This window comes from Manis javanica, chromosome 9 (genome assembly GCF_040802235.1).
Source record: "Manis javanica isolate MJ-LG chromosome 9, MJ_LKY, whole genome shotgun sequence".
NCBI lineage: Eukaryota > Metazoa > Chordata > Mammalia > Pholidota > Manidae > Manis > Manis javanica.
This window is the reverse complement of record NC_133164.1, coordinates 106,201,390-106,228,803: the sequence shown is the minus strand read 5'-3', so window position 1 is coordinate 106,228,803 and position 27,414 is coordinate 106,201,390. Positions and strand designations below refer to the sequence as shown.

Genomic DNA, 27,414 nt, shown 5'->3' with positions numbered 1-27,414 from the left:
AAAACACAAAATTAAAGTTGATGGAAGCAAACAAAATGCAGAAACAGTTCTCATGGACTACCTGCTAGTAAAGGAAATGACAGAAAAATCCTACAAGACAAAGATAAACAATTGCATTATGCTTGTAAAGTATCATTGTATTTATATAAAAATTTAACAACTGTTATTCATTGGAATAACTGATTCATCTACGACTGGAAAATTCATTTTTCAAACATTTGGGGTGTTGATCATTTGTGATACAATTTTTCTATTAAATGTGTATGCATATGTGCATGTCCGTGTGTGTACATGAATTCATAATTCATCTTTGCTAGATATCTCTGTTTTCTTTTTACTTGTTCAAGTCCCCAAGGCTAGAGAACATGTATTTCATCTTGACAGGTGATTTTTAGCCTCAAAACTCAAGTCCCCATTTGCCTACATTTAATTTTCAAACTGGTCCTTGCAGGCCATTTTCTCTAGTTCTTAACAGAGTTAAGTCTCCATTTTTTGCCTTCACTTTCTCTGGAGTCTGGCTGACTCAATATTCCTGCTGTGAACTAAACTCCTGTTAGCTGGAAAATTCATTGTGCATGGAGGATATCATTTACTGATGGTTCCAGAAACATTATCAATTTATGATACATACCAGTTATACAGAGAAAGAGATTTTAAAGAACTGTAGAAAGCTTTCAAACTTATTTCTGGCTCTAAAGGTTCTTAGAAGCCTTCTTTATGGGTAAAATTTCCCTTTGCTTGCTTGTCCAGCACAGTATTTGAAATAAACGGAAGACTGGCAGCATGTTAGTCAATCTTTTGTAGCAGAGTGGTAAAGGGAAGTGCAAAAGTTAATGCCTGGGTATGTAGCATCTCTCTCAAACATATGGGTGATATTCAGCCTCTTGACAAGTCTTTACTTCCACGCACCATAGAAAACTCAAGCTGGCACAATGAAGTTAATTTGTCCTCTTCCTGCCCCCTCGGTGCCTACTCAGCCTGCTTAACTTAGTTGTCTACAGTGTCCACTCAACTGTACAGTTCAGAAACCCACAATGTGTCCCCTATTCCTGACTCTCTCACTGACCCCTTCCTGAATCCCCCTCCTGGATGGTAAACCTACTCCCTTTTATCTCTGCTGCCACACTTCCTAACCCCCATCATTCTCTCTTGCCAGAATCACCCCAAACGTCTTGCAGCTCCTCTGCTTTCCTTCCACTCACCTCTCTCAAATGTATTCTCTCTACAGCATCTGGAATACACTTGTAAAAAGACACATCTGGCATCTGGTCCTATCACTTCTGTTTAATTATCCTCGATGTCTACTGTTTTCTAAACTTCCTTAATCTGCCTGCTGACCTGGCTCCTGTTTAGCACTTTTCTTAGTTTGGCTTCTTCTACAAAGAAGCAGTAAGAAAAGGATTTAAGTGAAATGACTTTATTTGGAAGGTGATCCATGGAAATACCAGTCGGGAGTCAGGAAGTGAGGTGGCAGGAAGTGAGAGCTAGAAAAATTGAGAATCTGGCAGTTATCCCTGTGGGCAATGGAAGGGCAACCTCACTGAGGACTCTCTGGGTCAGTACAGCACAGGTCTCTGTGATCCACCCCTGAGGGAAGCAAGCTTGGTTATTTATTCACCACTTCTCTGCCATTGATTGTAAGTGATTCCAAGGGCATTAACCTTCAGCATAAACAGCTTGGTGTGTTCCTGTTGCCAGGAAAATAACACCTTTTGAGCAGAGGCTTGCAGTTGTCCAAGGTAAGCAGCATTCCTGAGCTCTATTCATTCATAAAATATTCATAGAGCACCTACCCCAAGCCAGCCCTTTAAGCATAGAGGGGAGAGTGGTGACCAACATATGAGGCCATTTCCCCAGGGACCTCACATGGAGGCTCTCTGGCTTTCTGATGCTTACACTAAGTGGGCTCTCTCCACGCGAGCCTCTTGAAATTCCCTAGGGCTCTGACACATAACAAGCCCATCTCATCCATTTAAATTCCTACTTTCCCTCTTGACTTGGATGCTGTTTCCTCAGAAAGACTGACTCAGAGTATTTGCAAACTATCTAACAGACAATAGTTAATATCTATACTATAAAAAGAATGTGTAAAAATCAATAAAATGATGAAGAATCTTATTTTAAAACAGGGTTCAACCTGACAAATGATAAAGGAGATGTGCATTAAAATAAAATCTAAGGAAGTCTGTCAGAATAAAGTCTATTTTCTAAGAAATCTGTCAAGAGTAGCAAAACTTAAATGAATGTTAGTACCTAGTATTGTCTTGGACGTGGTCCTCTCTTACACTGTCAGTTGAAGTTTGTAAGAGTACAATCTTTTCAGAAATCAATTTGGCAAAATTCATTAAAATGAAAATTATTCATACATTTGACCAGTCTCATGTCTATAAATTTATCATTTAAAAAACAACTAACATACCCTCTTTACCAACGCATCAATATGAAATCACAGAGAGCACATTTCTCAAAATGTAATACTTTCACATCTGTCTAGAATAAAGAAAATGGGATCCTTACTAGAATTTTTACTAGACTTTAAGGAACAAAATGTGATCAATGATGACTTGAAGAAATCTTTTTGAGAATGTCCAAAAAGTTAGAAAAAATCGGTTTTAAAAGAACAGGAGATACATCTTCAAATCCTTTTACCCCAAGAGCACCTCACTTACACATGGCATCACATCAAAAATGGGCTGAGTTGGCTTCTCTGCCCACTCAGGCAGGGGCTGCCAAGCAGAGCGATGGGAGCCGGCACAAAGGCGCTCTTCTCTCCAGGCCTCTGGGGGTGTCTCCTCCGGGAGGTAGACTCAGGCGGCACATATAAAGCTCAGGATGGAAGTCAGCATGGACTCTCTTACTTCCATTTAAATAGATATTAGATGACAAGGAAGGGACACATTTTTAACAAAGGAATGGCTTCTTACTTTATACAAGGGAATTAATTTTGTTCTTACTAATCCTCTATGCTTTCTCTCAACACTAACTTGTCTTTGCATAAGGTCTCAGGAAGGAACCAATCAGGACTTCGTTTCTTTGCTCTCCAAATGCCTCATCTCCAGTCTGGCCCTAATCTCCCTGGCCCATTACTGTTGCCATGGCTACAGCTTCTTTATCTGTTGTCATGGAGAAAAAGAGGTGAAATTTGCCACTGTAACACGGTCCTTTTATTTTTTTCTTAAGAACCTCTTTTTGAAAAAAAATTATCACAGCAAAATCCAGGAAAAGGATGTGATTTCTGACAATAATGTAAATCCAAATATTAGAAACTTTAACACCCCGGGAAAAAATAACATTTTTATGATGTCACGCAATATAGCCTTGGTAATAATTATGTTATTGGGTTAACTTTTCTATAAAGCCACCTTCTGTCTAGACACCGGATTTTTTTCCAACAGATTTTTTGCGATACCGTGTTTTTGGATGTCGATTTTTCTCTGAGCTTATTAACAGCGCCCAACCTTCACTCTCTTTGAAGCATGTGAAAGGTGATAAACTGTATTCATAAAAATAGAAAAAATATTTAATTTGCATTAAGTATCAAACAACCAATAAGCTTATTTCCTGCTCATTCCTCATGTTAACTTAAATACTATAAATATAGCCACCAGATCAACTATATGCCTTATTCATTTTATCTCCTTATTAGCTTGAAGATTTAACAAAAATAAAATATAAACAGATAATACTAATGAAATGATAGGAACATTTAATTGTCCTAGAAGCAAACATCTATTTCTTTTCTTTTGGGATATTTTTCTTATCGTTGTTCCCTTGATACCAAATTCTAACTTTTAGTTGACTAAATGGAAAAGCAGATAAAATTTAACATTTGGTTTAAAGTTTTTATAGCTCACAAAGTAATTTCACAAACTTAACCAAAAACAATCTTGGCTATATATGGTTGAAAGTTACAAAGAAAAACATTTCCTAATAAAGTTTCATATTATTTTCAAATTTCAAAGAATCATGGCTTTTGAGCTAGTATATTAAAAACCTCAGTAAAACTAAGAAATGAAGATTTATTTAAAATTAGTTATTTGAAGCCATTTTTCATTTTAAATTAATATGAGATGGAAGTTAGTGAACTCTATCTCATTAACTCTTAATCTTTACATTAAAATTATTGGGTTAGTATCTAAAAACTAGTATGTATTGTATGTCTATCAAGCCCCTACTGTTATTCTTAAAACAAAGCATTATTTATTTTTAAGCCACGGATTTTATCCTGAGAGACTGTGAAAGTAATTTGAAGACATTAGGTATATGCATATAAGACAATTATAAAGTATGAGACAGTCTCTTATTACAAATGAGATACATTCTAGGTTTTTGGTAGAAACATTGTTTAGAAGGCAGAACATACTAACTCACTAAACCATTTATATTCTGTTCCCAGAAACCTATTTAATTGATCATTTTATAAACTATCATAGTTAATAGCAGAATGACATTCGATCACACATCTGAATTTTATTTGGTAAAATCAATTTCTGTATCCAATCATTACTCCAATCAATACTCATGGAGGGACTGCTATGTGTAAGGCCTTGGGAAAAGGCCTGTTTTACCATTTCCCAGTTCCAGGGAGGAAAGCCTGTTCAGTTACTGGTAATTCTCCCCACCGGAGCTTCACCCTCCAGAACCTATGTGCTCCCCCAAGCACCGCGGCTCCTCCCCCCAGCTCTGCTTTCTCAGTTGTCTTGGGCAGGCGTAAGCCTGAGCAAGGATCCCGCTGGAGGCCTCTGGGGGTGGGGAGCTGGGCTTGAGGCATTTCCAAAGGCTTTAGTTGCAGACCTAGCTCCTTCTCAGCTCTCCAAAATGAACTTGTCCCGTTCCACGAAGACCTCATGCTTTCACCTCTGCTACTTCTACATGCTGCTGTCTGAGCTGGAATGCATCCTTCCGACTCCGCTGCTTTGCCCTGAGCTTCTCTTTCCAGTTTCAGCATAAATGTCACCTCACTGATCCCCACCCTGGCCTAGATGCCTCGATTCTGGGCTTTCACAGGACCAGGATAAGTGACCCCTCAGGACACTTCCAGTACTTCAATGGGCTAGTCACCTTTTGGTATCCTATACCAAATTATATGCTCTGTAAGAGTAGGAACTAAGTCTTAATTGTTCACCACTTGAATCCCCAAATCTAGCACAATATATCTTAGTCACAGCCTAAGCATCTAATACATTCTTGCAGTGTTTGCTAAATGAAGGGCTTTGCAAATCTGTGAAATTATAATGTTCAGACTTTGACTAGAAGACTCCTTTTCAGAACTCTACAAAATGGGTATTTGGGATTATGTACTAGGAAGGGATTGTTATTAATGCCAGCTGGTTATACTTATTGTCACTCTGCTATTAATTACAAAGCAGATTGATAAAACAAATTCAGAAGAAGCTTCCAAGGGAATGTAGGGTTGGAGTGAGAATATTTTTGGAACAACTGCTCCTGAAATCTAACTATGTGCCGAACAATGAAGAAGGTGTATTCATATGGGAATGGTGTCTAAGAGAAATAGTGGTTTCATTACGAAGAATTCATCAAAGAGAACTGCCAAGCTAAAGTTGTATCCTAAAAAGGATTGTCTGTGGCCACATAATGAGAAAAGACAACAAATCCTGGAAAGTATTATCATACCAGCAGGGATAAGTAATCTCCCAGAGTTTGAAGTCTTTTCAAAAGACAAAATGAGAAAGAAAGAATCTGGTAAACTGGTTAATCAATACATGTATGAATGAATAGTTTTATACTCACACCTGTACATTGTATTCTTTATTTTCACCTTGTTTATCTAAGAAAGTAGCTTTTAGAGAATTTATCCGAGATGGAGCAAAGATCTGAGGCAGCCTCGGGAGGTAGCGAGCCCATCATTTATGTAAATAAATAGATTTGACTAGAAAACTGCCATTAAATACAGGGAGGTTAATCCCTGCTCTGACACCCTTCGACTATATGATTTGGTAAGTTATTTAATTCTTTGAGTCTTATTTTCCACATTTAAAGACTGATCCAAAATATTTAACATGCAGGGTTAAGTGATGATGGTAAATGATTTCAAGGGATGCTCACAGTAACTTGCATATGATTTGTATTCAAGAATTATTATTTGTCTGTCTTTAGATCCGGAGAGCAGAAAGTCTGTTTCTCCTGCCCATGATTGGAAATGCAGGAATTCTACTGGAAAGGCTCTGGGAAAGACTTGGGCTAAATCTGATAGGCCACTTAAACTGGGACAAGAGTGCTTCCTTCCTAAAAGGACAGGATTTGGTCACCTCAGTATCTCTCCCTATTTCCTTTATTAGGTTGCAGAGAAAAAAAAAATCAGTCTTTGTTTCCCCATTTTTACCATCCCACATGCTTACTCTTACAAGACTTTACTTCATTTCAGATCTCTTTTCTATTTTTTTTTCATAAATCTCTGTACCCTTTCCATCTGTCACCTTGTGAGGCCACCTTTTATCAACTCTTCTATCACTGTCTTTTCCTGGCATCTTCCACCAGCTGCAAGAGTTCCACTTTTACCCAATCCTCAGTCCCCTTTGTTTCCATCCGTTCCCTTGAGTTTACATCTTTGAATTCCAGTCATTATTTATCCCTTCTCTGTGCCCAGGGTCCCCAAACATGCCATTTCACTCATTCCCCTGTCATCAGAGCTTTCTCTAGGGACAAAGACTGACAAGCTGTGACATCTCTCCTCCCATCCCTCATGTGCCTTATCAACATGCACCTCATCCCAGCCATGTGGCGCTTTGTCCCGGGCTGCCATGCAATCTTCTCCAGCTGCAAGTAACATCTAAAGAACATGTGCCTTGCTGATACCTATCAGCATGCAGGCTTTAAGAAGCAATTCTTCTCCATGCGATTTCCTTTGGTAATATGACACCACCAAAGTAAAAGAGCTGACAAGCTGTGTTGTTAAGAAAAAATTATTGAATCAGCACTAGAGAGTTACATTTTTTGGTTAAGTAGCTGAATTTTTCTTGCAAGAAACTCAAGTAAAAGATAAGCTGAAGATAATACAAATTAAGTAAGAGGAACAAAAGGTTTAAGCTACTCTCTTCAATAATGCAGATACTTTTAAGAACTTCTACTGTTGCAGGATACCACATGACAAAATAAAACAAAAAGCTCCCATCAGAGTTGAAGGCTCAATGGGTTCTCTGAGTGGCAAACTGCTAACGCTACCCATGGCATTTAAAATACATGATTAAATTATTTATTTAAGGATACAGTATAAGTATAGCTGAGGAAATGCTCATTGCCGAGATGGGCTCATTTCTATTTTCTGAATTGTCTCTGAGAAATCAAAGTTTCAGAATGACAGAGTCACCAAACGGTATGCTTCTGATGGACAGGATGGGGATGGGTGTGCGGGAGGTACTTCAGCCCAGGCGTGCTGGCTGGGCAGGGTTTTTTTAAAACATCTGTGTATACAGCACTTGCTTCTAACCCCTAGTCACTCATCCTTGAATTTTATAGCCATTGAAGCAAATTAAAGAGAAATAAGAATAAAAAATAAATAAAACAGGATGTAAAACTAAGATAAATTATTACTTATTCCAATTAAGTTTATACAAGTAGAGCCTTATGAAGCCATTGAGAAAGAGCAGGGGCCACAGCAGTGTATGAAGGGTATTTCCTTAGATTCCTGTTTCTTTTTGAGTTTGTGCTTCTAGACCTAACACATCAGCGGGGACAGAGAGAGAGACAGAGAGAGAAAGAAACAGAGACCCATTTCTTTCTCAACCCCTGTCTGGAAGATGGTGAATATAGAGAAATTGGGTCCACAGCTGAATGATCACTCATGTAAGCTCATCATTTTTCTTTTTTAATATACTGCCATGAGGAAAATGATAGTAAACCTGTAAACCATAAATAAGGCTTATTGGCCCAAACCTAGCACCCATACTTCAAATCCAGTAAGTAAGAGAACAAAAGGAATAACTACCAGAGATGTCTAAGCAATAAAAGCAAATTATATACTCATAAATTACGGCTGTGCATCCAATGCCATCATTGTCCTTGGTCACTCTAAATAGAACAACATTAATTCCTACAGAAAAGATAGGTCTTTTAATAAGTCTTATGTGATTTAAAAAGAAAATCATTAGAATGCATTGATTTATCTAAAGACCCATATCAATCTGAATTATGGTTGCTAACTTTTTTGAATAATTCCAAATACTGTAAAGAGCATGGGAACTTATGAAATATAGGATACAAGTGTTCATCTACTATAATAAATGTACCTTTTTTTAAGTTTGATTTCTTGTTATTGTAACTAAGCAAAATATGTTTGGCCTGTAGTCACATGTTTATCATCATCAAGTATGAGGTATGATGGAGGATATTTTTTCTGGAGTAAAGTGAAAAGAGTCCTCGGGTTACAATTAGGAGACAAACTACATTCTCTTTCACTTAGTAGCTCAGCAAATATCTTTAGTGCGCAGATAGGTTAATTGTTAAGATTGTTCCTACTAAGGTGCTATCATGCTAGAAGGCAACGATATCTTTCATCACTGTCTCTCTTCTTTTTTCTACTTATTTATTTCTCTTTTAATGTGAAATTGATCCATCCAACTTTTAGACAGAATTTGGAGCCCAGTGCCTGCCTCACTATCCACTTTGGGGGTAAGAGCTATATTTAAAGATAACATGATATAAAAAAAAATAGTTTGGAATTAGGAGGTTAAGACAATGAAATTATATGCCAGGGTCACTACTGATTATGTGACTTTATTATAATGCCTGTCGTTTCTTCTATATGACCACGAAGGTGCACAGTATAGCAGAGGCTGTCCATAAAATACTTTGAGCTCAGTTAAAGACAAGAGCTTAAAACTAAAGATGAAAACAAATGGCACCAGCCTCTGTCTTTACTATTGTATCACCTTCATGAACATCACCATTTTCCATGTTAAGCAAAAACATGGATTGTCCTTGCCTAGGAAGGTTCAGTGACCTGAAGATGGAAATTCATACTAAAAATATTTATAAATCTCATCAAATGAGAAGCAACTCTGACAGCATTGGACAGTGTCAGGGCTCGCTCAGTTCAAGACGGACTCTGTCACTTACTGTCTGTGTGACTCTGGATTAGCCATTTAACATTCCTGGGCACTACTGCAAAGAAGGTCAGAAGGAACCACAGGGCAGAGTATAATGTCTAGAAATAAATGTAAAAAAAAAAAGAAATCTGAAAATTGCTCAAAAAACAGAGGTAAATATTTATGCTACAGAGGTGGGAGGACAGTTTTAAGAATATAACAAAAAACAGAACCTGTGAAGAAAAATACTGATATTACTGTATTCAAGCAAAAACTTTTATATGGAAAACTGTAATAAATGAGACTGAGATATGCATGAAAAACTGGGACAATATTTTTAATAATAGCATAAAGGATTAACTTTCCTAATATGCCAACAGCTGTCACAAATTAATTAAACTTAAACTAACCAGGAAAAGAAGATGGTAGGTAAGAAAGGCAGTCAGAAAACAGAGAAAGTAGTGGCAGTATGTACAACTTTATTTTGATATGCTTGAAAATCCCTATGCTTATCTCCTCCTCAGGGTAACTTTCAATGCCAAAAAAAAAAAGAATTATTTCAGAATAATGGATGTTAATGTAAAAATACGAAGTACTGTGGCCTTCACCTTTAAGAATGCAAAATTTTGTGAGGCTCCAAAGGAGAAAGAAATCATCATTATCACATCTTTGGTTTATGCAAAGCAAAGAGTAAATGATACGCTGTATTCACATGTAAATATTTTGACAGAAGAAAAAAACTACCTGTACAGAGTTCAGAGCTCAATGCCACACTTACGGAAACATTTCTAAATCACTAATATGGAGTTTGGGATTTTGGAGCTATTCTGTAATCAACAGGAAGCTCTGGCTGTGAAAGCGGACTCCCTCTGGTCTCCAGGTGCCCCTCATGTTACAGTTGTGTCTGGACAGAGGTCACAGTATGACACCTAAATAAATTTCTCTTGGGATGACTAGAAAATAAAACGAACAAACAACAAATCCAAGATGCATTCGAGGAGACATATTGTTCCTTCTCTGCTGCCCAGCTGAGTCATAATCCAAACAGGTAAATTATTTCCTCTGGGACCTAATTCTCATGGATAAAGATATGGGATAGGAAATCTGGAGACTGTAAGAGTCGTATTTTTGAAGTCTCTCTGAGCAATCAACCTGGGTTTTCAAGGGCCGAGGTACTTCTCCACGGCAGCAGCACACGGCTAGGTTGCTTTCTGTAACTCCCTAGATGGCATTAGAGGATTAACAGAGAATGTGGTACAATCACACTAGGTATTTGCCATACAGCTGACTACAGCCATTAGGAAGAGAGTCAGGGAGGTAGAGACTGAGCTAGATTTAGTAACTTGCTTTCAAATGAAAGAGTATAAAAGAGGAAAAATAGTAACTTTGCGGTAAAACTCTGATATACTTAGCTACTAGTTAACCATGTGGTGAAGACCACCATCCCCAAGCAGCTATCACATGCCTGTGATTTGCCATGTGAAGAGCACCTCACCTCTGCATATTCCTTCTGAAACCCATAACCCCCGGGTAAGCGATGAGAAAAACTTCAGTCACATCCAGACTGGGAGATGGTTGGCAGAATAACTTGTCAATACCCTTCAAGACACTTAAGGACAAAAATAAATAAAAAAGAAGAAAGCGTTACAGAAAAAGAAGACTGGGGAAGACATGACAAGTAGGTGCAAAGTGGTGCCCTGGCCTGGATTCTGACAGAAAAATTGGCATTGATGGGCAAAAACTGGTGAAATCCAAATGAAGTTCAGTGACAAGTTCATAGTAGTGTTCCAATGTTTGTTTCTCAGTTTTGACAAATACAATATGGTAATGGGAGGTATTAATAGTGGGAGAAGCTGGGTGAAGCGTAAACAGGAATGCTGTCATATCTCCACAACTTTTCTGTAAGTCAAAAAAATTCCGTAGTATATAAAAATAATTAGAAAAGGGGAGAATTGTGGCTCTAATAATCATTGATGGGTCAACTCTAATGCTCTTAACACTGGTGTTTTTTAAAATACTGAGAGTGGATCCCATGCAGCCCTGTGATAAAGGGATGATTATCTATTAGGAATGCACCAACTCAGCCTGAGTGAAGAATTAGGGAAAAAAAAGAACAAGGACAGTGTTAAATTTTAGTATTCTTACCGTGGTCACAGCTAACATCTATCAGCCAGTGAGAAAAGATTTAATTCTGGAGGCTTGAAGGGATGGGCACCACCCTAACTTCCAAACACAGACCCAAGAGACAAAGCAGTTAGACTGCAGCCATCGATCTGGGCTGTGTCGTCCCTCCAGAGCATTTATGATTCACGCTGATGCTTCTGTATCACCTGGCTGCACTCTAGCTGTGTGTCCACTTTGTATTCCATCCTGGAGAGCAACGCATTGGAGCCTAGCGAGATTCTTGTCTCATTTTATTTTTCAACCTATGTAGCTGCTAATACCCAGGAAAAGTAAAGGTGACAGGATGGAAAAACAGTTCTGTTCAAGTTGGCATGATGGATTCCTAGAGGGCATGGACCTCGCGAATCACCAGGTGTGCCTGTCACATGAAGAGAGTCTCAGGTAAGGAGCTCAATGTGCGCAGCATCGATCCTTTTAGAGCATATGATCATACCGGGGGCAGCTTGGTGTTCTCTGTGCTTCCTGAGAAAGGCTGGAAACACTGTCAAGGGTGGCAGGAAACTAAAAAGTAATAACAACCAGGTAATAAAATTTGAAATTATGGGTGGGAAACTTCACGTTTTGTAAATGCATAACTACAGGGGGAAGGAATGAGTAGAACAACTCGCTGAGGGAAGTCTAGAAAAACAGTAAAATTTAGTGGAGGGAACATGTACATACTAAGGACTCAGAGGAAAGGATTGAATAAACAGAAGAATCCATGAAATCCAGGCATTTAAAATTTACATATCACAGATCATGCTGGTCCTGGGTGAGAAATATCATGGATCAGTAAGATCCAGGATGAGCTTCCAGATAATTTAATATACCCTCTAAATATGGCAATTGATGATCCCAGAAAATCTGTAATAACCCATTTGGGTTAGCAATTTGAATTTCTCCTCCAAGACTTTTCCTATCTCTGACTATTATAAATAATTTTGATTTCACTTCACACTTATGTCTATCCTCTGCTTCATGCATCTCAGCTCAAAAACATGCCTCAATTCTAGTTTAGTATTTTTTTTTAAAGGACACTTATCCATGCATACTCTTATTCCCTTACTTTCTCAAAACCCCTGTATTCAGATCACTTCACCATTTTTAGCCCATTAAAAAACAGGAAATATGTCCTTATGGCACTTTTACCATCATTTTGCTACCATATCACCTCACCTAAAGGAAGTTATACTTATCAATTAAATAATCCACGAGTCTGGCATGATTTTCTCTGACAGAGGTTTGACCTGGGACCATTTGGCAGACCCTCACAGTATCAATTATGAAGTTTAGAGATGTGTATTAAAAATCTCCTAAATTATCTTAGTGATTTCTTAGGGAGCTTCCTATACCATTTCACAATGAAAATTCATCGTCTGCTAGGAAACATATTTATAACTCATGTTAAAACAACCACTTCTAAATTTCAGTTGATCCTTCGATTATAGAATACTAGAATTTGTTGAATAAATCAGTGGCCATGTTTCGTATCTTTCTTGGTCGTATCCACTTTGATGAGATTCCCTTCTTAGGCTTTGTCTTCCCATCTTAAAACAATCATCCCACTTCCTCCCATCATCACACACTGATATTCTCTTCCTTCCTTCCCCCAAGTTTATATTTGTCTTTATGTGAAAATCCATTTTCCCTTCTTGATTACATTACTTTCCCTTGTTGAATATATCTACCTCTGTCTCTTTTTTGAGCAAATCTAATGGCCCACTTTTTAAAAACTACAAACAAGCCTTTTTTTTTAATAAAGAAAAGGAAATGAAAACTCATCTACCAAATCCTTTTGATTAATCTCAGCATGTTTTCAATCTCTTAAAATCTGGAATATTGGCAGTAGATTTAAGACGAAGGCACCTTCAGCATCCCTCCCTTCCCCATTCTTATTCTGCTTCTCAGTTTCCTCCCATAAAAATGCTACTCATACAGAAACATCATGCTAAAATATGGCAAGATAATTTCTGTGAAAGAATTCATTTTCACCTCTACCAAATTAATCTGGGCTGAGACTGAGCCATGCAGATAAAAGCTTGTTTAATTTGGATTTTAGCATATGTTTTTCTAATATATATTTTAAAACTGAGCAAACCTTTTTCACTCAGACTGGAATAGTTTTATACATAGAAAGCTTTTGAACAAGCTAAGAGGAATAAAAAGACATAAAACCTTTTATTCATCTGAATTATGGTTTGTCTTTTGAGACTAAAAACCCCCTTATAACAAGGTATATATCTAATTCATGCATTATTCATTCATTGACCTATTTCATTCTTCATTCATTCAAAATGTTTTTGCTGAGCACCTTCTATTTGCCAGGCACTCTTCTAGGTGATGGGAATGCAAGGCAGAAGATAAATTCCTGCCTCCCTGAAGCTCACATTCTTTATGTGATGATGGATTCAGTACATTAAACAGAGTTGAAGCTTTAGAGATCACAGGGCAGGGAGGGTAGGTATTTTTTATGTGCTTGTGACCTAGAAGGAGAAAAGCAAGTCACCTCTGAGAATGTAAGCAGCACAGGACAGTGGTTAAGTATAGATTCCAGAGCCAAGTTGCTTGTGCCACATACTAGATGCATGTCCTCGCCCAAATTACCTCCCCTAAATTTCCTCATCTACACAGTATGGACGATAATAGCATTTCCTAACCCCCAAGTGCATCTTGAGAGCCAACTGAGTGAAAACTTATAAAACACATACAAGAATTCCTGAATGATACAGGAAGCACACTATAAACTTCAGTTAGATAAAGGAGATATCCTAGAATAAAAATAATAAGAAGAAGGAATTAGACCATGAGACAGTGCCTATTAATTCCAGTTTCACCAAGCACTAAGATGGACACCTTTATCTTCCTTTGTTCTTATTTCATCATTTTAAATATAAATGTAATAAACAGACTTCCCCTGCCTCTCCCACTTACATAGAGTGAGTCCAAATGACTTTTTGGTCCCAGAAGAAAGTTGCATAATTAGAAATAATGCACTCTTCTGCTTTTTGTCCCATGAGCTGCCAGCCCCAGGGGAGAGGTTCAGGCTGGAAAAAGACACAAACACTGGCCAGCAATGGTTTATTTTGATGAAGAATGGTATCATTCTTTTTTTGAAGGATCCCATTGTACCAGGTATTATACAAATCAGCCTATGCACACTAAGTGGGTTCCACTGAAGTTCTGTATGATGGGAGGCTTTGGGTAGTTCAGAAATGCATGCAAGGTCACTGATAAAGTGGCAGAGAATGTCTGCAAACCCGAGCTGAAGGTTGCAATGACACCATATAGTACATACATGCACAGATAATATTACAAACAGCTTCTACTGATACCATCTGTAGCAGCCTTCTTGGTGTTCAAAAAACAATATTAAGTGCTGAGTGTTGTGTACTTGTGAAAAAAAATGTTAGACAGAAAAAAGGGCTAACATTATGAAAGACATATTTCTCAGGTTGAAATTATAAATGCATTTGCAGTATTTAGTAGCTTGTCAGATTGGCAGCCTTATTTTCCTATAAACCCACAGGTACATCATTAGTGTCATCTTTGAAATATTCAGTAATTCAATGACAGAATTGTAAATTCTTTTCCATCTAGAAGATATAGAGCCACCTGTTATTCTGAAGACCTAAACGACATATATTTAGTATACGAAAAAATTAAGAAAGCTACTACTGGATGAATCACAGATGCTAATTTGCTGGCATAGATGTAGAAAGATATATCGTACAATCCTAGCAATTATGTCAGAAATCAGTCTACAGTAATTCATTAACACCTTTTCTTCAGAAGAAGGAGGGAGATGACATCTGTAACTAATATTATGATCTATGTTATTTTATATTATGTTTTTGGTTTTATGAACAGTAGGCAACCATAAGATAATTGAATAGCTAATTATTAAAATACTCAGGTTTTTTTATTTTAGTCACTGTTCAAGAATGTGGATTCATTTTTCAAATTACAGGTCTTATTTTACTGATGAGGAGGAAGGAAATCGACAACTTTAGAGAGGCACATTAACTCCTTCAGTGCCTGATGCAGCCTGATGGGACATGCATGATCCTGTACCAAGAGCTATGGTCCTGGGATTGTGTTTAAAAACCAAATCAGTTAAATTAAGTCAAGTTTTAAATGTACTGACAATCCTTTTATTTGGTTTGATTTTGATATGATTTAAGATCAAATCACACTGTTTGAATTTTTCTAAAATGCATGTTTATATTTAAAATAGATCACACATTACTTATCATACATTTTTTTAGAGAAGCAGTTATTTCAGGCATGCTCTATAGAATAACTGTGGTGAATATATCCTAAGGTGGCCCAAGTGACCTTCTTTTGAGTACAGTTGGGCTTCTAGTCAATAGAATAGGGCAAGACTGATAAGTCAGGCACTCTTACATTATATGGCAAAGGTGACATTACTCACTCTCGTGATTAGGTGACACTTTATAAAGCTCTGTCTTAGCAGACTGAAAGGAGAGCTTCTCCTGCTGGCCTTGAAGAAAATGAGCTGCTAAGTGGTGAACCACCTGTGGAACTTGGGTCACAGGCCAACTGCAAGTGCCTCTATGATCTCAGAGTGGCCACTGGGTAACGGCAAACAAGAAAATGGGGACCTCAGTCCTGTAGCCACAGGCAGATAAACTCTGCTAATCACCTAGGAACTTGGAAGTGGGTCATTCCCCAGTCAAGCTCTGATAAGACCTCAACCCCAAACCCAACTAACATCTGGATTATATCCTGGTGAGAATCTGAAGCAGACTGTTCAACAAAACTGTACTTGAACTCCTGACCCATGGGAATTACAGTGTAATAAATGTACAATGTGTTAAGTTCCTAAGTTTGTAGTAATTTGTTACTTAGCAACAGAAAACTGATGTAGTAACCTCTCATGTTCGTGAATATGAGAAACCTGCAAAAGTTCAGTATTGCTCTCCTCTTCCTAGGAGAGTAGGAATTATTGAGCCTAGTGTAGAAAATCTCAGTTGTCTTTAGAATGGCTTTTGGAGTCTGAATATTCAATGTATATCAAGAATATTATCAGTTCAATTTCTCCTAAGAGTATATTCTGAGCAAAAGGAAGTTTTCGTTCATATGCACAAGTATTTTAATATTATTAGAGACAGGTGAAGCTACGGTAATTCTCCAAATAGTATTTAAATGATGAGAAGTAGATCTTCTCATTTTATTTAAACAACTTCATTGAAGCATAATTTCTGTTCAATGAACTGTACCAATTTGAAGTATATAATTTGATGAGTTCTGACAGATACATAAACCCATGAAATTACCACCAGAATCAAGAAACAGATCCTCTCTGTCAATCACCAAACTTTCCTCATGCCCCTTTGCAATTATTTCTCCTCCCACCTCCACTTACTGGCAAACTGTGATCCACTCTCTGTCACTATAGATTCTGTTGCATTTTCTACAATTTCAAATATGTGGACTCAATTGTATGCACTTTTTTGTGTCTGCATATTCCATAATATGGATCCACTAATTTTTTTTTATCATATTGTGAAACTGAAAAGGCAGAACACTTAAAACTCAGTACCTTAGAAATCCATCTTTTGAAACAGTGACTTAGAGCATGGCAATGGTGTGTGTGCTGTGTCTCCTCTGCTCACACAAACACACCTGTTCGTATATTACAGGGAGTTTATTCTTTATGGTATTTGATATTCACCATACTTAGTGCCTATACATATTTTAAAACCATATAAATTTCTATTTCTGTTTGACTCAAAATGAACAAATCACCGATCATGTGTGTAGGGGCAACAATCAATTGAAAATATGGTCATAATGACTGCTTACATTTATGCAGTGAATGGCTCACAGTAATTAACTGACATCATACACTAGAAAAATCAATAAGAAAAATGCCCATGCCTAGACTTCCTGTTTCATCAACAGAGGTTGTTAGCTCTGCCTCTGTCTTAGCATCAGGCCAGCCTGAGCTGCAGAGCTTGGGTGACACCTGTCATAATCAATTAGTCAAGTAGAAAAATGGTGTGAAAACATAGCATGTAGATTGAAAGCAATTCATTCACCCTCAACTGTTCCCTTAGGAAATGAAAGTCTGTTATTCCATTAAGTCATCTTTGAATTGCTGAACACTATTTTCTTCCCTATTCATGCAAACTAAAAAACATAAATAAATGTAAGAGACCTAGGATAATTTGGGGGAGAAAAGAAGAGCACAAAACCTTGCCCAACTGAAAGCAGCTCTCAGGCTAGGTGGCAGTACTGCCAATGGTGACCACATCAGAAGAGGAAGAATGGATTAAGAATTATCAGCGACACTCTCAAAAAAAAAAAAAAGAAAGAAAGAAAAATGATTCCTACAACCCTAGAGAATTTTACCCAGACTTGGGAAGAGGGATGTAAAAAGCAAAGACATTTCATTGTTCTTTTCTTCATAAAATAAACATGATTTTTTAGCTGCCACGGTTGCCTTATGTTCCTTAATCCATGACCCCTAATGAAAATATATTTGTATGATACATCCTGACTTCCTAAGTTCTGATTTCTTCTGTCCCTCCCTCCTTCTCATGAGCTTGAAGTTGCCACATGACACTCAAGCTTTGGAAGGAGGCTTTTTTCTCCCCTGGTGCCTCCCTCCCCCAGGTTCCCCACTACCACTGAAGTTCAGCTCTAGGATCTCAGAGCATGGCATTGTTTTTGCTTCAGTTATCCCAACACATGGAGAAAGCGGAGGTTCAGGGGACACACCTGGTGAACAAATTTGAAGACTCTGTTATACAAATGTGTCCTCAACCTGCAAAAACAAATGAGTGAGAGTTCCTAGTAACAATAGTGGTTTTTCTCTTGGTCAGAAATGATACCTAACCACAGACGCACTAGCGACCTAGTGTTAATGCCTCCGAGGGACTCTGAAAGGTGACAACAGTTACAACACTGGCATAGAGGAGTAAGAACAAGCCACCAGGGAACGGAAAAACGTAATTTTTGCCTCTGATGTTTGCAAACATCACCTGTATTTGCTGATGGGAAATGCGACTCTCGCTTCTCCGAGCCCCACTTCTAGCCACAGAGTCAGAAACTGAGTTCAGTATGTCTCTCCTTTGAAATATCTGGCTAAAAAGTAAATGTACAAAGAAAATCGCTATAAGGAAGTAACATTCTGACAGATGTCCAAGAAATAAGTTCTTTTAACTACAGTCTTCCTATTCCAGAGTCAAAGTCTCAACTATGACGTAAGTTATTCCTTGGGCCCTTAAGGTTTTGACCTCCCAACATGCTAAGGGAAATCCAGATTTGTGTGCAAAAAATGTCACCCAACACTGTTCTGTGGATCTCTGTATCTCCCATGACCTGCAAACAAATCCTGTTCATATTTAAGAACAGTGTGAAGCTCTAGTAATGTGAAATTCTTGAAAAGCATGTATATTATTCAGATATACGTTCAGATTGAGACTGTAGTTCATAAGCATACAGAGCCTCAAACCTTCTTCATATTCAGCATATAAGTGCTACTTCATCATTATTCAGCTAAATCAAGCTTAGATTATATAAAACTATAATTAAAGTAGAAAAGCCACCATTAAATAACTATGATTAAGGGTATGTCCTGCCTTAGGAGGACTGACTGTCTGTCCATAAAGATATTAAATACACCTTCGCCTTGCCAACACACACACTGATTTCTAACAAACCTGAGCGCAGCAAAATGTCATTCACTGTAGATCTGTATTTCAAATGCAGATATTTGAAAGAGACAGTCTGCCTCAACTTGTCCCTCTGCACAGTTATGAGTATGACTGGATGATAATAAATAGTTTCATATAGCTCACACATCCCACCTTGGCCAACTCCATTAACCTGGCTGATACTCCATAAGAATGGTCTCTTGTTCTCTGACAATATTCATAGCCTCTTCCTCTCAACCACCGTTTTCATCTCAACTCACATTAATTCCTGAGTCCAGGATCTGAACTCTGAATGTTATTATTTTCTATATGACCTCCCCAAGCTCTTCATAATAGGCATTGTGGCGCATCCCTGGCTCTGACCTTTCATTTTACCTAGACTTCTGTTGAAAGACTGGTTTCCTACATGAGGATTTTTGAAGAATTCTAGGCACCGCTTTTAGGGCAGTGGCTCTCAAACAATGAGCCCTTCTGTTCACTGTTCAGTGAGAAGGAAAGGGGGGAGGGGTGGAGCTGCAGTTAGTACACCAGGAATTGCCTTCTCCTGTCTCTTCCACAGTCTTTTTGAAATCTGTGTGGGCTATGATGAGGTTGGGGATGATTGTATTGAGTGATTCTCTAAAAGATAATCTCAGAGAAGTGATAACATCTCCAGGGATGGAGTAAGACACCTATGTGCAATTCCAGGAAAGTACTCCCAACAGAAGCGGTGAAACAGCTGTGGATTCATTGCTTAATCTCGTAGAAAGGACTCTCAGCAAAAGAGAAGGAAAACAATAAAACTGCTTGGATTTTACACTAAAAAATTTTAGGGATTCTATGAATTTATAGCATTTGCATTAAATTCAGTCACACAAGTATGGCTGGTTTTATATCTAGGTCTTCTAGGAGCTTCCTGGGCATCAACAAGAAAGGTGCAGGCAGCTACACTGTGGCCCAGGCTCAGTCAGATGTGGTCGCTGACACTAAAGCAGCAGCCAGTGCAGACAGCAGAGAAATGGTAGGTGCCTCTTGCTGGCTAGAGGACCACGTGATGCCTATGAATACATGGAAATTTAGAGGAGGAAAGTCAACACTTCCTTAATGGTAGAAGAGTATTAGACCTTGTTTGACCTTTGGCAAAACAGACTCTGACTAGATTCTTATTCACTGTTGGATTATTTTGCTTCACATAGTTCTGAGTAAACGCCTTACTTGGTCAGACCTTGTGCTGGGATGCCCCCTCACAATGCAGGCAGTCATGGCCTGTAAACATCTGCACAGGATCTCCCCAGACCCATCAAAGGAAGTGAAGCATCACATACAGAATTTGACCTTGGCATGGCCTTTAGATTTATATGATTAGGGGCTTCTTCCCCATAAATAGGTGTAGGACTCCAGATTTACTGCCCCTTTTGCAGAAGAGGAACCCTGGAGAGACAAGCTTGTATCACATCGGAGCTCAGAATCAACAGCTGCACCACACCTGTGCTGAGCTTCGGGCCCTGACACCTCTCTCCTCTGCTCTGCACATCCTGCCATGTGTCTGCTCCAGCAACAAGGCACTGCTGCTTTCAACAACAAGCTAAATTACATTTGACAGCCTAAATGAACAAGATACATATTAGGATCTACTATCTTTGACTTTTATAATGTTGTTACCAGAGCCATCAGAAAAAGGAAAGTTGATGGGAAGACCAAGTCAGGATTAGACTGGGAAAAGGACTAAAGTACTGGACAGAGCCCCTGCCCACGTTTCACTGGATGGAACCTGAAAGTCCGATAGCCTCAGCCATGCCCTGGCGTGAGTTTGCACCAGCTCGGAGGAGCTAATTATGCTGAGCTCTTTCTGAGTCAGGATTCTGAAACTTAAGGTTTGGTAGCTTGGAACTGCCTGTGGTAAGAATATTCACACCACAGAAATCAGTCCACTACGCATCATGGATGTTTTCCTTATCGTCACATCACTGGTTAGACTCCCTTCCACTGTGCATTCTCCCTGGGAAATTTGCTTATTTAAAAAAAAATAACAAAAATTGAATACCACATTGTTTGCATTTGCCGCAAGTGCTCACATTTGGCAGTTTGTAATCATTCTGCCCAAGATGATCATCCACGTACATAAAGAGAGAAGAAGACGTATTTTCAGTGTAAAAGTACCTAGAAAACTTGCTATCTAGTAAATAATGATAAACTGCATGAATCTTTATCTCAGCCAAAAATATAAGGTAGCTAAAAAAAGAAGAACAAAAAACAAAAAAGAACTCAGGGACAATGGCACTAAGTCTTCCAAGTTCCTTTGTAGATTGTAAGACTATAAAATTTAGATCATCCATTTTGCTGCATACTGATTTATTTTGAAGACCAAAGGCAAATTCTGCCTCTCCTGTGCAGACCCCATTCTCCAACTACTTACGAACTTCTCGGTCTCTTCTGAGTTAGGGTACTACTGACTGTCTATATCTCTTTATTGGTACTCAGTATCTATTCTTTTATGATATCTCTTTATTTGAATATGCTTCTACAACCAAACTAACCTTTTTTCAAATCATGGGCATGCTCATATTTCTTGATAGCCTGCACAGTGACTACAATGTCATTGGTTCTTGATTATATATGTTGATTGGCACATGGGAGCAATTTTCCCTGTGATCATACATATCAACAATCACATATGCAGCCAGATCATCTAAGTGCCATTTTAGTACATCTCTCTCGGCGGCCTCCTTAAGGTCAATCATTTGTCAGCTCTCACCCTCCCTGATGTTTCCAATATGCTTAATTTATAACTTGTCTTCATCTTTGTCAGTGAGTAACAACATCAGCATTCTTCCAAAATACAGTAAAAATATGATATTTTGCCTAGCAATCCTTAAACCTCTGCATATTCTTCTCCAACAGTATTTATTAGTTATTTTTTTCCTTAATAAATTCTATAATTATGGGTTTTCAAAGCTCTTCTTGAGAGGATAAAGAAAAATCATGAATGTGCTTACTTTTATTTTTTTCAAAGATAGGACAGGAAAATTATGCTGATGTTGCAGTTCATTTACATTTTAAAAGGTGAATATATCCTTTGTTTGAACTTTTACCCTCAAAACCCTCATGGTGATAAAGAGAGACTGGGTACCACCCCTCTTCTGAGGTTCTGAAGTTCCTTTGTGTCAATTTCTAAAGCAGTCTTTTAAGTATTCTTGAAAATGAACTGAGGGCCCCATTAGATTTAGCTCTTCTAACTAAACACTAAATTTGCTCTTCATCAGCAAATGCTACAGCTTTCCCTTAATTCAATCTCCCTCAAGCCTCAAGTACAGTGTAATTTGAATGTCTTGGGTAAAACTACGTACAACTAAAAATTAAAAACACATTAAGCCCTCCAACTATGGAAATAAAGGAACAAACACCATCTTTTGGGAAAGTAGGAAATGTCTGTAACCAATGATGAAAGCAAGGTGAGTGGAAGATGGTACAGGACTTAGCAAAGCAAAGAACAATAAACCTAAGTGCATTTGATGGGAAGCAAATGACTCATCCCACAAATCATAGGATAGCCTAATACTGTGGAGGATCATAAGGTAGGGGCTGAAAACAGGAGAACTGTTTGGAATTTGATGTTAAGCATTCTTAGCTCTCTTTATTCCCAGTCCCACTTAGTACAGTCAAGTTACTAGTTCTCTCTGACCTGAGCAAGAAAAAAGAGGTATAGCCTGTTGGGAAACTAAAGAGAAAAGCTCTAGACTTGGGGACACCAAGTACAGAGAAGAGGAAGAGGGAAGTAGGAGAAGGGCAACAAAAAGGTTAAGTAAAATCTGTCTACTGAACAGATTCCACATCTCTTTACCCTTTTGGTTCCAGAACCTGGGAATCAGACTTATAAACTCACAGTGGGAGATAAGAAGATTTTTCTTGAGGAGTCTTAACGCCCCCAGAGTGAAGACCAAATTAAGCTACTTCTTAGAAGAGCACCCTCAAATGACAGATGGCTACGTGATTGTCTTCAAGTCAAACCTATCATTGGATCTTCCTGACTATAAACGTATTACTTTTGATAAAATTTTTAGTGCTTCACTTTTGAATATGAATTGATAGCCTGGGATTCCTGGAATCTGAGGAATCCTTCCAGCATGAATGACTTAGACAAAATGCAAAAAGAACTTTGGAGAAAACATAACATATGAAACAGAAGACACATGGAAATAATCAGGAATGATGGCTACAATCAAATTCCAAAATTAAAGAATGCAGATAGGACCTTCATACATTTCTGGAGGGATCATAAAATGTTATTTGATTTTAATCACTTTGGAGAACTACTTGAAGACCTTATAAAGTTAAAAATGCATCCTCCATATGACCCAATAAATCTGTTCCTAAGTATTTACCAAGAGAAATGAAAACATGTCTGCTAACAAAGACCTATTTGTGAATGTTTGCAGCAGCTTTATTGGTAATAAATAATTGGAAATTTTAATAGTCAAAATGATGTTCATCAATTAGACAATAGATAAATAAATTGTAACTTACCTAGCAGTGAATACCTTTTAGCAATAAAATAAGAATGAATTATCAGTGACATGGATGGGCCTCAAAACATTCGGTTAAGGGAAAAAAGCCAGATCAAAAGGGCCAACACTGTTTCCACAGTATGAAATTGAAATACAAGCAAAACTCTTCTATGGTATTAGAAATCAAATAGTGGTGTGTGTATAAAAAGGGGAAAGTGGTAAATAACTTACTGGATAAGAACATAAGAAAACATCCTGGGAGATACAAATCTTCTATACCTTGTTTTGTGTGGTGGTTACACAGGTGTATACAAATGCATTTTATTGCATATTAACTATGACTCAATTTTTTAAAACAAAGGACCAGAGAAGGGGAAATGTGATGCATACAATAATTAAATGTTAATCTGCCATAACAGAAAGACATAGCTACATATAAATATTACCTAGGAATACAGAAGCAAATACTAGAACAAACAGCTAAAATTTGGAAAAAGGTTATCTCTAAAAAGCAACTCAACTAGGTTGAAAAAAACATGATTTTTCAGTGCTCCCTTCCTCCATCTCTCTTCCCTTTGTTCTGAGTTTAAGAGATTGTTAAAAATGTGTTTATTATAATTTATTTGATGTCAATGAAACTAATGTTAAAATTAAATGCAGCTAAGAGAACAAAACAAAATTTAAACAGGAAAATTAACATTCTGATGTATTGAGGGCATTGAGCATTAATAGTTTCAAAAGAGTTGTTAGCAAATGATGAAAGTTGATAACAATCTATCTTCAGATGTCACTTGTCATTAGGATAGGACATGAATGCAAGGATAGAAAAAGAGAGATGTGGAATGTCTCAGTATTACCAGCAGATATTAGAAGGAAAGATGTGTTTTTAAAGCCAAATTGAGCTGGGTTCAAATTCATTCATTTTCTGTACTACACCTCTCTTCAAGATGGGCCATATTATTTTTGGCAAATTAACTAAAATTAGGGGCAAATAAATGTATTTCTGTTAAATCAGCAAAGTGTATGGTATAAGCAGATGTTAAAAAATGCAAGCTACCTTTCTCACTAAAGTAAATGAGAAAAGAAGTTGAGTACATTACTGTTAGGACATATGGCCGATGTGACCTTAGGTTTATATTATTCATATGTTTAACAAAGGATCATAACTTAACACTCCAATGAGTCTATTTTAAGGGGCAATCTTGGCAGCTTATGCAAATATTCCATAGAAGCTGAGGTTATTAAAACAATTTTGGAACTTTAATATGGAAATTGTCTTTAGAATCGATTCAGTGGAAAAAAACATGCATGTAGACATTGAAGTTAACCAGTGTTTTAGGTGGCAACGCTCTCACAACTTCAAGAGAATACATTTCTGCCAAGCATCAAAGGATCCAAATGATGCAAATTAAAATGAAAATCCTTAAGTGGGACTGGTGACAGCAGGGATCAGAGTGTTTCTCTAGCACTTGCTGGAAGCAGTATCATTGAATGTAGATTTCCCGGGTCCCTATAGACTGAGAAAGCACCGTAAAGATTTAGAACCCAGTTTAATGGAGAACACCAAGGCAAACTGTAGGGCTTCTGAGATTGCCCATGTGGGTAAATTTGAGATATTTCCAGAATCTCTCACCTGGCCTTGGTACATCTCCATACAAATAGGTGTTTCCAAGGGGTGGAGAGAAGTAGTTCATCTCCATATCAATAGGTAATCACAAGGGGGAGGTGGGCATATCTGGACCAGAGAGGTTGAGTGGGGTCTCTTCTTCTGCAGCCTGGTAATAAGAGGCACAGGGGAGCAGAAGTGGATAACCGTAAGAAATAAATGGGTTTCTCCCACTTTATTTATCCCTTTGACTGATTTCAGTTTCAAAGGTCTTTTGCCCTGAGATTTTTTCCCCCCAGAGTTAAGCCCATTTCCAGGGAAGTATGAGAGAGGGTTATGAGCAAGCTCTATCTGAACGATCCTGATAATCATTAAAAACTAGAATCCAATCTGGACTTTTGGAGAGCGTCTCTTATCTGAATAATGCATCCAAAAAATTGTTGCTAAGACCAATCTCTGTAACAAGTGTCCAGTCTGAAGGAGATGAACCACCACTGGTCAGACTCTGGTTCCCGCAAAACCTCAAGTACACTCCTCTTTTATCTTTTGTGTCCTCCATTCTTTCATGCCAGGTATATCTGGCATAAAATATTGGGCATATAATTAAATAATTCTGAAGTAGACGGCATGATCCTCATTTTAAACCCTCATTTGTGTTTTCCTTCCCAGAGATTTCTACATGTCAGAATTATGCCTGTCAACTCAGATGTCATAGCAATTTTTTTCTTACTTCTGTCCTCTTTTGACCCAAGCAGCTGGAGGATGCCAGCATTAAAGACAACAGTGACAACCAAGAACAAGGACTTCGAAATGAACAGTTCTCCGTGACAGATATTATTAGTCTGTGCTCCTCTTCATTCTCCATATATTTTGTATTTATCTGGAACAAACAGTTGGGCAAATAAGATCAATAGGAAAATCAATGAGCAGCCCAGAATATGTGCGCTCTTCCAAAATATCTGTTTTTACCAGGCTGTGTCTTATGTTTTAAAGCCTGGAAGGATAATACTAACCACTCCTAGCAACAGCTCAGCACAGTGCCTCAAATCACTGTCACAGTGAATAACCTAATTATCTAATAAAACAAAAGGAAAGCACTTCCAAGCTTATAAAAATGGCATCATCAACTAGGCTGTCTTACTCTAGTTAGGAAATATATTAGCCAAGGAGAGTGGGGACACTGTAGAAATGCTTAGTTTATTTTTTCACTTTCTCAAAAATTCTAGGCACAAATAATACCCCAGAGGTTAAAAACAAGGAATTTTTTTTTCTTTAAAAGGCAAAACAATTAAAAAACTGTGAACTATAATTCCCCAGCCTGTATAGAATGCTTTTTGAACCCTCTGTGGTCTTTTTGGATTCACCTATCCTATTATCTTCACCTCTAAACCACCTCTGTGCCTTCCTCCTATCTCCAGCCCCTATATCTAGTAGAATGTATTTCTCCCTCAGGTCTTTTGAAAATGTCTCTTCTCTTCCTCTTGAAAATGCATGGCCAGGTGAGGTCCCTTTCTTTTAAGTTCACATATTATCATGCATTCTTTTGGGGCACACACAATAACTTGATGTTACTCAGTGTGTCTCCTCCTGCAGTGTGAGCTCCCTGCCAGCAGATGTATCCATTCCTTCTTATATGTGATGTTAACTCTCCTCTGGGACCTCATGTGTCAGCTGACACAGTACAGGTATAAAAGGATCATCGTGTCTGTGTGCACTCTGGGCCTGTGGTACACCTTGTGCTGGGTTGGCCTGTTTAGAGATGTGCTGTTTGGTGCTCCAAGAACTGGAGAGTCAGGGAATGAAATCAGCTACAGGACCAAGAGAGCCTGTTCTCCTGAACCCTTTGCTTGGTATGATCATTTAGCCTGGAGAATCCCCGGGTGCAAGTTTTTTGGTGACCATTTTAGAGCAAACATCAAACCCAGCAATGATGGAAGGACCTATAAGAGTACTAATTAAGGGAAAAGTGCACAGAGAATAATAATAGGAGAATGTAATTTGAGAGGATGGGAAGCCGTGGGAAAGGAACCCAAGGCGAGAATTTTTCAAGCAAAGAAAACACAAGTTGTATTTGTCAAGTAAGAGGTGAGATGATGATCTATAGCGTCCTCAGGGCTCAAGCAGCCCTGTGACAGTCAGGAACTGCCATGATGTGAATGAGAGAAGACCTGCTCTATAACAAAGAAAGGTACAATTTGCAAAAGGAATAATGAAACAAAGCTCCTAACATCATGGAAACTATTGTTGCCAGTAAAATCCATCCATCTTTAGCAAATCAGAAAATTACTGTACCAGATGTCTAGTAAAATGTTCTTCCCTGAATAATTTCAGATACTGCTTAAAATAGAGTGGCTAACCATTAGTTTAAACTTCTAGGTTAAAAAAAAATGTTGCAAGTTGTACATGTAGTTGATCAAAATTATTTAAAACCTTCA

At 38.0% G+C, this 27,414-nt stretch overlaps 1 protein-coding gene across 1 annotated transcript in view; it reads right to left on the bottom strand.

The window, feature by feature from the left end:
• Window positions 1–27,414, bottom strand: part of DCC (DCC netrin 1 receptor) — a 1,116,938-nt gene that overhangs the window by 344,297 nt on the left and 745,227 nt on the right. The gene's annotated exons all lie outside the window — the stretch shown is intronic.